At 43.6% G+C, this 11,520-nt stretch overlaps 1 pseudogene; it reads right to left on the reverse strand.

The window, feature by feature from the left end:
- Positions 1 to 3,218: 3,218 nt before the first annotated feature.
- Positions 3,219 to 4,246, reverse strand: LOC129526520 (histone-lysine N-methyltransferase SETMAR-like; annotated as a pseudogene).
- Positions 4,247 to 11,520: the final 7,274 nt, after the last annotated feature.

Below are 11,520 nucleotides of genomic sequence, written 5' to 3' on the forward strand. Positions count from 1 at the left end.
GGGTGGACCCTAATCTAATATGGTGGGTATATTTATAAGAGGAGAAGCATGCTATGTGATGACCAAGGCAGAGGTTTGAGCAATGCACCTACAAGTCCAGGAACACAAAGGATGAAGGCACACATCAGAAGCTAGGAATAGGCAAGGAAGGATTCTACCTAAAGTCTCAGAGGGAGCATGGCCCTGTTGACACCTTGACTTCAGACTTCCAGCTTCTGGAACTGTCAGAGAAGAAATTTCTTTTGTTTAAAGCCACCTAGTTTGTGGCACTTTATTATGGCTGTCCTATGAAAACTAACATAGCAGAAGAAGCTAATATAGCTTAGCTCCACATGGTGACTCAGGGACCCAGGCTGACTAAGACTCATCCTTATTGTAACCATATCATCTGGAACAGGTGACCCTCCAGGCCCCTGTTGATAGGATCTAAGAGATAGAGAGGGCTCCCTTCTTCTCACATTCCCAATTGTCAGAACTCAGGCGCAAGTCCCCAACCCAACTATAAGGAAGGCTGTGAAATGCAAGAAGCCACATAGAAACTGGAAGAACACTGATGGCCTCTGCCATGGTGTTAAGTAAATATTTGTAGAATAATTAAATATATCTCCATTCCATTTAGACCTCCCAATGACCCTAATGTGATTGGACTCTGTTACCTTCCCTATGTCAGGACAGAAGAAACTAAGGCACAGAGACATTAAGTGACTTCTCCACTGTAACACAGCAAATGGGGGCAAGGCCAGAATTCAAATCCAGGAGAATCAGCTCTGAAGTCTGTGTTCTGACCTCTCAGTAAATGAGTCCTGACGGAATGGAAATGGAGTCTTCACAGCAGGTAATCTTGTACTACACCACTTAAAGGTGTTCCCAAGGCTAATGGCTTAACTGTTTCAAAGTGTAGAGAGTTTCCCTCCAATTAAGATGCACCTTGTGCATAAATGCCCCCTCTGTATACTCAAGAAATGGTCTTCTCACCAACACCTGAATTTAAAGCAGGCCATTTGGCACACCTCCATTTTATTGCCATTAACTGAGTCATTTTGCCGGGGAAAAATCTCTAGCCTTCAAGAAGAGCTATATTTCTGACTGGAAGGTGATGAGACCTTCAGGTCACAGCTTGCACTTCAGCCTCATCCTGGATCTCGAGAAAGTACGTGTCATGTTTGATGCTGCTCACTTGGCGAGATATTTTAATTCAAATTGTGCCAGCTGAGTTGAACATCTCCTGGTCAGAGAAGACGTGTCACCGATATCTGGCGGAGTTGCTGTGTTGCCAACTCTTTTTGACTTGACAAAAGAACGCTGGTCTGGCGGAGGCTGCAGAAACCAGGTTTGCAACCTAATGTTGATTTTGCCCAGAAGTAATTAGTTCATTAACTGTGAGCACACAAGCTCATTAAGGGGGAGGTGGATGATGCAAATCAGTGGTCTGTGTAAGTCCATCAAAAATTAGAAGAGCTGGAAAAGGCCTGGCTCAAACCTGCTCAACACCTTCATTAACCAAAGAGGCTTCTGAAAGTCCAGGAGTCCCTAGAGGTCAGCAGATCTGAAGGCACTGTCTATGCTAGACGGCAGGAAGGTGGGTGGCTGGAGAGGATGGAGGAATCTATTACTGATGGAGTGCTTTCCTGGGGGCAGACCTCACAGTCCTACTCACAGTATCTAGCGTAATGCTCATAGGCATGACCTCCGTGTATTTTACGTATAAGAAGAGAGGCTTAGAGGGTGTTTATGATTTGCCAGACATCTCAGTCAGTCAATGGCAGAGTGGAATCAGGCCTGTGCCTTTTATGAACCATGACACCAATGTTTTTTCTACCACACTAATAAATTAATGAGCCCGACTTGCGGATTCACCATCACATGATCAGCTCTGGTCTTTTAATCATCTAATCTCAGCACACATTTGGAAGCATTCCTGGTCAGTGCTATATTGAGCTGAAGTTTGCAAATGTTTATTTACAGGGGATTAATTAACTTTGCTATTTGCAAGTACTGAACTAAGGGAAAATTGGCTTTCTCTCAGAGTAGGTACGGTGACATTCCAAAGGCCCTCATCCTCATGCTCAAAGTGTCAAAATCCTTCTAGGCCAAACCCTGAAGAAAATATGGCACGTTATGACACACAAAGAGGATAGCCTGGGAGGCTCAGAGTACTTGGGCTGGCACTGTGGTTTCAAGTCCCTGCCTGTCACTGAAGGGCCACAGATCCTTGGGCAAAACCCATTACTTCTCCAGGCTCCAGTTCTCTCTGCCTGAAAATAAGAAACAAAACAGAGTGTATGAAGTCCTGTCTGGCTCTGGGAGTCTCTGAAAAAAGTCAGGGAGGCTGACTTGATTCATTATCCACAGCATGAGCACAGGGTTGGGGGAGGGCTCTTGGTGGAAGATGAAAGATTATGTCAAGGGGTCAGAAAGAGGGGCCTTAGAATTCCTGGCCTCTGGTCCATGCACACCCACGTCAGAGGAGAGACCCTAAGAGAAATGGAAAGTAGAGTTGCCCAGCAAGGAGGCATAGTGGTACCTGCAGTTTCATTCTAGGATGGCATGAGGGTGGTAGGTGAGGCTACATGGAAAGAAAGTCTCCATCTTCCATGAGAATGGAAGTTCTCCCAGTGCCTAAGAGGCCTGGAGTATCCAGGGAAGAGTTTGGATGATGCAAGGGACAGAAAGAAAACTCTGAGAAAGGGACAGATAGGATTCTGGTGCCAAGCGCAATCAAACAATGAACTTGCCAACCTACAGCACACATGGAATGGAACATTCATTCTTTCTTTCAGCCACTCATCCATCCGTCCATTTATCCATTCATTCACCCATTCATTCATTCATTATTCAACACCTGCTCACATATAAGTGTGTGCTAGGCCCAGGAGATGCAATGCTGAGTGACAATAAACAGCCCCTCCATCATAGGAAGTCCAGTGTAGTGGGGCAGAGTCTGTTATTTAGGGAGCATTGTCCACAAAAGACAAATCCAAGGGCTGAGCACAAGGCCAGTGGAGAATGGAGTGAGACTTTCAACATCAAGGAAAATAAAATTCTAATCTCCTCCCTCCACCCTCTGACTGAGGCATATTAAAATGCCTATGGACTTCGAGAGTTGAAAACCTTAGGCTTGCTTTCTCCCCTTTTTGGCAAATAGGTTGGTACAAAAGTAATTGCTGTTTCAGGTGGGGAATTTTAAATCATTATAACTAGGCTCAAACACATCTTTATTAATCAAAATAGGCACCATTACAATCAACACATTTTTGCCAACGAGAAATAAGTTTGTTTATTCCTGTAGTGTAAAAATCCTTTCTTCGGGATTTAACAAACTGTGGGGAAGCATTTTCTGCATCCTGCTGGTTGTAGAAGCATTTTCCCTGCAAAAAGTTGTCAAGATGCTTAAAGAAGTGGTAGTCGGTTGGCGAGAGGTCAGGTGAATATAGCGAATGAGACAAAACTTCCGTAGCCCAATTCATTCAACCTTTGAAGAATTGGTTATGGAACGTGCAGTCAGGCCATGTTGAGGAGAAGAATTGGGCCCTTTCTGTTGACCAATACCGGCTTCAGGCTTTGCAGTTTTTGGTGCATCTCATCAATTTGCTGAGCATACTTCTCAGATGTAATGGTTTCACCAGGATTCAGAAAGCTGTAGTGGATTAGACCAGCAGTAGACCACCAGTGACCAGGACCTTTTTTTGGTGCAAGTTTGGCTTTGGGAAGTGCTTTGGAGCTTCTTCTCCCACCAACCATTGAGCTAGTCATAGCCAGTTGTCGCATAAAATCCACTTTTCCTCTCACATCACAATCCGATCGAGAAATGGTTTGTTGTTGCATAGAATAAGAGAAGACAACGCTTCAAAACGACTATTTTTTTTTTATTTTCCCTCCGTTCATGAAGCATCCACTTCTGGAGCTTTTTCACCTTTTCAATTTGCTTCAAATGCTAAATGACTGTAGAATGGTCAACATTGAGTTCTTCGGCAACTTCTTGTGTAGTTGTTAGAGGATCAGTGTCGATGATTGCTCTCAATTGGTCGTTGTCAACTTCTGATGGCCAGTTACTATGCTCCTCATCTTCAAGGTTCTCTTCTCCTTTGCAAAACTTCTGGCACCACCAATGCAGTATACGTTTGTTAGCAGCTCCTGGGCCACATGCATTGTTGATGTTGCGAGTTGTCTCCACTGCTTTACAACCCAATTTGAACTCGAATAAGGAAATCACTCGAATTTGCTTTTTGTCCAATATCATTTCCATAGTCCCTAAAATAAATATAAAATAAACAGCAAGTAATAAGTCATTAGCAAAAAAAAGTGAGAAATGCCCATTAAAATTATGTATAGCATAATCACATTTATTTAATATCAATGGCAATATCAAATGGCAAAATTCAACAATGCAAAAACTGCAGTTACTTTTGCACCAACTTAGAGATAAGTTGAAAGCTCACTTCAACTTACGTCTAAAACATAGATGATAAGGTCTCCCTGGTCTGTCTCATGGAGAGTGTGAGAAGCAAATGAGAAAAGCTTAGAAACTGTTAGTTTATGAGTCGTTAGGAATCCCCCCGCATGATAGCTAAATGCTGTGATTGTGACCGATCTGGGAAAGTGCTCCTGTTGGAGTTCTAGAGCCTGTGGATGTAGGATGGTGCTTTGCTGTGGCTGGACAGAATGCCACGTCTGGATTTCAGGTCAAGTGTTGGTTAAGCAGTTGGAGACAGATGCTGTACAGGGGACAAATAGGCCAAGCCTGCAGACCAAGGCTCCCTGACCCATCAGGAAAGAGCAATAGCAGGCAGAAGATCCCAAGGTACATGGGAGACAGGATCAAATGTCTGTGCAAAGAGCCAGGAGCTGGATATCTCAGGACCAGGTCAGAAAACACAGTTCAAAGTGGAAGAGGAGATGAGGACACACGGATTGCTATGGATGGATTTAGAAGGCTGGAGGCTACTCTGTTTGTGACCTGGAGGTACAGTTCAGGTTGGACTGGAGGCTTCAGAAGCTGTGAAGCCCATCTCCATGCGCAGGCTGCATGTTCAACAACTGATGAGTCTATTTCCTAATAAATATCGTGTTAGTAGGGACCACAATAGGACAATACCAGGCAGTAGGGTTCAGTTTCCCAGATTCTGGATATGAACCAGAACCAAGTCAAGGGTGATACTTTCAGCTCAGTCTACTCAAAGCCCAGGTTGTAACACAGAGGTTACAGGTCTGTGAGTGTGGCAACCGGTGAATGTTACCCAGGTGAACATCAGGCTCTTTTACAAAGTTCTGAAGACAAAACTCAGAATGGCATTCCTGGGAAGCATCCCTTTCCAGGGAAGACTAACCCTTGCCAAGATTGTTCCGTACACTGATTCTGCTACCATCCTCTCATAGCTGGTCTGTGGTGGTGATGCTGCACCCTAAGGTATGGAAACAAAGAACTGTTGGCCATTCCTTCCTTCATTCCATTCTCTTTTAAGGATTCAGAGTAGTAATACATATTTTCCTTGCAGCCATGGTCAGGGCAAAAGGAAAGAAAGGAAGAATAGATGACCCAACATTTGGGATGGAGGGGTGAATTATTTAGGAAACATAGATAGCGCATCCAGTTTAGTCTAGGGCTGGGCAAAGTGTTAGTGATTCTTTTGTTCTCGCAGCTGGCCTTTGGAATTGCACAGAGCCAGTGCAGTAAATAATACCGCTATTGTCTGCCTGTGTCAGAGACAGACAGAAGGTACATTTGGCCCACGTCCAAACACTGCAAGGGCCACTCATAGTCACAGTGTCCAATTACTGCTGGCTTGACTATAAAATGCACTTCTTTTTTTTTTTTTTTTTTTTGCTGAGCTAATTTAAGAATGGGCAGTCTTAATGGCCCCTGCACAAAGAAGGGTTTTGCTACATCCTCCAGTGGCGAAAAATAAAGTTATGTTCAGAACAGAAACCAAACTGGCGTGGAGTAAAGATTATCCAAACAGCAATCTATTCATAGAACGGTAAATTGTGTTTTGGTTTCCCTTTAAGAAGAGGTAGAAAAAATAAAATCTGCTCAGTTTTGAGTTTTCTTGCAGGTTATATTCAGGATGTCAGAGAAGATTTAATAAGAAGCAAGGGAAAATCAAAGAACTGGACAGCCCTGGCCATTTGCACAGAGAGTCACAGGAAACAGGAGGAAATGCTATCCTGTCTCTAAATGAATATATGACAACGACAATGGTGATGATAATAACAATAACAAGAGGTCACATCCAATGAGTAATTATTTGCTGACATCATGATAAGTATTTTTCTCCTTTAATATTGCCAACCTTGCTATGAGGGTTAACAGTATTTTACAGAGAAAGATAAACTGAGGCTTATATCATTCAAACGACTCACTCAGGATTTACATGGTTGCTTAGCAGGTTATCAGGACTTGGAGACTTTGTCTTTAGGGGTTTGACGAGTGTCCAAGGATGTGTACTTATACCTGGCACTGGTTGGAGACTTATCATATTCACTGGCAACCTGGGGAAGGTCTGCAAACAGGGACATCCCTTCACATGAAGCTGCGGAGAATTCACCACTGCCTTGCAGCGGAGCAGCTCTCTCATTTGGTAAGATTCATCCCATCCTTTGTTGGTTCCACTCATCTGAGGCCCCTGTATCTGCCTGGGTTTGCTTCTTTGTCCCTGGGGATCCCCAGGTCTAGTGTAATCCACTTATGGTGCTTCTGTGGTCAGTAATTTCCAATAATCTCCCTTTGTCTCCCATTTCCCCAACAAGGAGGTGTTAATTTGTGATTTGGATAAAGAAAGGAGGAGAAAAGGGTGCTATTATATTAAAAAGAAGGAGGAAGAAAGAAAGCTTTAAACCCTTCTTTCTCCAGCACCAAACCTGCCACTTACACACTGAAAGGTCAGAAAAATAAACCCGAGATTTATGTTTGAGAATGTTAGAAAGTGGCACCTGACCTCGGTCTTTCTTTCCTTGCAGGAGGAAAATCAGATGCATCTCTCAGATATATTCACTCCAAATTTCAGAGGGCTTTTAAATACACATGTCCCTGACACAGCAGAGTTATCAATCAAAATGTTAAATCCTTGATAGGCTCAGTGACGGAGAGTTCGACCACCGTCCCTTTCATCTTGCAATGTCTCACCGAGGGCTTCATTTGGAAAAAGACCAAAAAGCCACATCGGGGTAACGAGGAGGGATAAAAAGGAAAAACCGTCTGTTCCGATTTGCCGATCAGCAACCCGGAGAACACAGCACGTCGTCTGTCAAGGAAAATGAGGACATTTTTTCCGGCCTCTTTGAATCCTGAAAAGATACACATTCTTTGGGAAGAGAAAAGTGATGTCTCAATTCTTAAGGCAAACTTTTCAAAGAGCTGAAAGTTGGATGGAGCCAACTTTCCTTGTGAATTGCCGACTTTCGGGCTGTTTGATATCTTAGCATGTAGGGGAAAGTTGAAGACATTGATTTTCTATAGGTGCTGTGGCCATGGGGTCTCCATGGAGCATGGCCCAGTGCCTGACAGCAGAGCTGAGGGACCGAGAGACTATGCTGAGTTACCAGGAAGGCTGACCTGACTCACAGGTCATTTCCCGGAAACCACCAAAACCGCTCCTGCCCCTTATCTTATTCCAACCCCAGAGGCTTTCTTAAAGTCCTTCTAAGATCAACTAGGACTCAGATAGTGTTTATTTTGATTAATAATTCTTATCCACTGAGAGCCAGGCAGATCACTTAACTCTATGCACAAGTGGCTCCTTGGCTCTTGGTTTGCCCCCCAAACACCCCTAGATTTACCCATTAATTCATTCCTTCAACAATAGTATTGGGCACATGACATGTGCTTGGTCCTGAGGACAGGTGAGATAGGTGTGGTCTCTACCCTTGGGTACAAACTGTAAAGGAGGAGGCAGCCATATTTTGAACAAGCGATAGTAAGGATGAAGATGGAGTGCACAACCCTTTCTACAGGGGTCAGGGAGGCTTCCCTGAAGCAGAGATTTGAAAGATAATGAATTAGAAGTCACCTGAGAACAGCGCAGTGCAGTGGCTCACACCTGAAATCCCAGCACTTTGGGAGGCTGAGGTGGGTGGATTGTTTGGGCTCACGAGTTTGAGACAAGCCTGGGCAACATGGCAAAACCCTGTCTCTACAAAAAATACAAAAATTAGCTGGGTGTGGTGGTGCTCTCCTGTACTCCCAGCTACTTGGTGGGGGTGAGGTGGGAAAATCGCTTGAGCCCAGGAGTTAGAGGCTGCAGTGAACCGAGAAGGAGCCACTGCACTCAAGCCTGGGTAACAACGTGAGACTCTGGACTCTGTCTCAAAAAGTAATAAGAACATAAATAAAATAAAAATGAAAATGAAAAAGAAGTCACCTGAGATAAGGTGCGGTGCTTGTGTGGGTGAGGCTATATGTATGTGTTCAGGCAAGGGCCACAGAAATGCATCCTATAAAGTCCTAGAACCTTTGTAAACATCTCTGCTCATGTCACAGCCCTCTGTAGGCCCATCATGCCCATAATATGATAATTCAGACTCTTTACTGGACCACTCAAGGCCCAGCCATGCTTTCTTTTTTTGCTCTGTATCCCCACAACACCCACCATGGATACTAGGGCATGCTCTGGGGGCACCTCACCAATCACAGAATCTGCCACAGGTGGCTGCTCTCAAACATTTTATATTGTCGTTTCTGCCTGGAAAGTTCTCCACACCCACCTTCTCTGCCTGTCCATATCCCTCCTATAAATTTCCTGCTCATGGTGAGTGTGTGTGTGTGTGTGTATGTGTGTGCGCACGCACATAGATTTACAGTAAAGATGTCAAGATAGTACAGAGAGCCCCCATAGACCCCTCTCCCATTTTTCCCTACTACCAATTTTACATTATTTCTCCCCTGTGTTTGTCACAACTAAGAAACTAACATTGGTGCATTGCTGTTGATTAAATTCCACACCATACACAGATTTTGCTAGTTTTCCCACCAATGTCCTTTTTCTTCCACTCCAGGATCCAGTGTGGGACACAACATTGAATTTAGCCGCATTCGTGTTTTTACTGAACTTTGCTTGTATCTGTGGGTTGGCACTGATCACAGCTTGCTTTGTGCTGGGTTTGGTAGTGAGAGTCCCAGAACTGCTCAATGTGGAATTCTGGCAGATATCATCTCATAGGTGTCCTGTGGAGAGGGGCATCTCTGTGGACACTAAGTTCCAATCAGTCTTCTAGAAGACACTGTGGAGTTGCCTGTTGGTCATATGGCCAAGGCTTTCTGAGAAAAAGAGCATGACAACATGCCAGCAACCCCATAAGCCACCCCATGTAGGCACGCAAATCACACTGAGGTTAAAAGAAGCAAGGTGCTGCACTGGTTGTCAGTTAGCAAAGGTGGACATGCTTGGCTCTTACCCTGAATGGCATCATCCCAAATAATGATCTACAGCTGACTTCTTACATTTTGGAGTGGCGAGCAAGATATATATTAAAAGCAAGTCAAATGAAAGATTTATAAACATTGCCAGCTACAATCCTATTTCTGAGTCTTGTAAAGTAATTACAACTCTGATAGAGAGAACTCACTTCCCTCCTGCAAGTAAGGGAACAATAAATGAAGGGACTCTCCAAGACAGCATCAACACCAAAGTTGCATGAGGCTAATAGCAATACATACCCACATCATATCTAGATGAGCCCAGACTGCCTTCGAGAATGGCAACATGGCAAAGATGACTACGTGGAAATGGGGAGAAGACTGCCATCTGGGTATGCAGGCAGAGAAGTTCAGAACTATCTCAGGAACTTGACCAAGCAATCAGTAGTCTTGCAGGGGCATGGAGAGGAATTCACAGCAAGAGACAACTATTACTCCCTCTCACACCCAATTGGCCAGTTGCCTTCTGAATTAGTTATTTCTTGATGCATAACAAATTACTCCAAACTGAGTGACCTAAGAAAACAAGCATCTATTATCTCACAGCTTCTGTGGGTCAGCAGTCAGGAGTGGCTTAGCTGAGAGACTCAGGATCTCTCATGAAGTTGCAGGTAAAATTTCAGCTGGGGCTACAGACATCTCAAGGTCCAAATGAGATAGGACTCACTTCCAAACAAACTCGCCTGGCTACTGACAGGCCTCAGAAGATCCATTTCCAAGTACACTCATTGTTGTTGGGCCCTAGCTCCTCACCCTGTGGGCTTCTCTGCCTGCTGCCTGGGGTACTCACCACACAGCAGGTGGCTTCCATCTCCCCTGGATCACCTCCTCTGTGGCAGATGACTTCTCCCAGAAAGACTTAAGAGAGAGGGATGGAAGCTTCCAAGATGGAAGCTGTAGTTTTCTTTATAACTTAATCTCAGAAGCGGTATCCCCTCACATCTGAGATATTCTGTCTGGTAGAAGTAAATCACAACCTAGCCCACACACAGGGGAAAGGGAAATATTCACCTCTTTTGGGGGACGAATATCAAATAAGTTGAGGACATATCTTTAAAATCACCCTATTCTTCATGGTGTAGACAAATGGGATCCATGTTTTGTAACATTAACCATCTTCTTACTCCAGGCACTAGACCGAGACTGTATCACAAAACTTGGTGTAGAAATAGTGCTGAGTAATGTTTTGAAGAATTAACGATAACATTCCATTCATATTAAAACACAATAAATACAAAACAATGAGAAAATAAGACCTTCTCTCTGAATTACACCAAAGCTATGGGAACTGACAATGCTAATTCGTGCATATTTGGGATTTACTGAAGTAGCCCCAGAACCTTTGAAACTGTAGACCGGGGATTGGCGATGTTTGTCTTCAAGGTCCAGATCATAAATATTTTCAGAGATGTGGTCTATGTAGTCTCTGTGATAGCTACTCGGTTTAGCTGCCATAATACAAAAGCAGCCATAGACAAGACATACATGAATGATTCTGCCTGTATTTCAATAAAACTTTATTGCAAAGCTGGCAGCTGCCCTGTGAGCCATAATTTTCCAACTATCATTCTAGACTGTAAACTTCTTAAACCTTCACGTGCTACACTCCTTGAGGGCAGGGGCTGTGTCTCAACTCACCCTTGTAGTCCTATACCTAGTACAGCACATGGATGAGTAGGCAGGCACAGATGGTATTAATAAATGAAGATATGAATGAGCTAATAATCAGGGTATTATTAAAATATAGATTCAATGTAGTAAAAAGTCTTTATTTGAAAATTTTCAATGGTATGTTTGATGTATAAAGCAACTTTTGAATAACTACTGTTTATTATGTAACTCAGCTGTCAGTCATATCCACACAGCACACAGACTACATTGGATACCAAAGTCTACTTCCGACAAAACCTGTCATGTCTAAATTATTGACACAATAGGCCATTGTAACTCCTTTGGACTCATTAGGCTTAACTATGTCAAGGTCTCATTGAGGACTCTTTAAATCTGAAGATTCGTGACATATTAAAGTATAATAGCTCCTTCGGAGCCATAAAGGTCTCTTTATGTCATGGGCTATTTGGAGATTCAATATTCCATAAGATTAAGAT

Source organism: Gorilla gorilla, chromosome 15, assembly GCF_029281585.2.
Source record: "Gorilla gorilla gorilla isolate KB3781 chromosome 15, NHGRI_mGorGor1-v2.1_pri, whole genome shotgun sequence".
NCBI classification, from domain to species: Eukaryota; Metazoa; Chordata; class Mammalia; order Primates; family Hominidae; genus Gorilla; species Gorilla gorilla.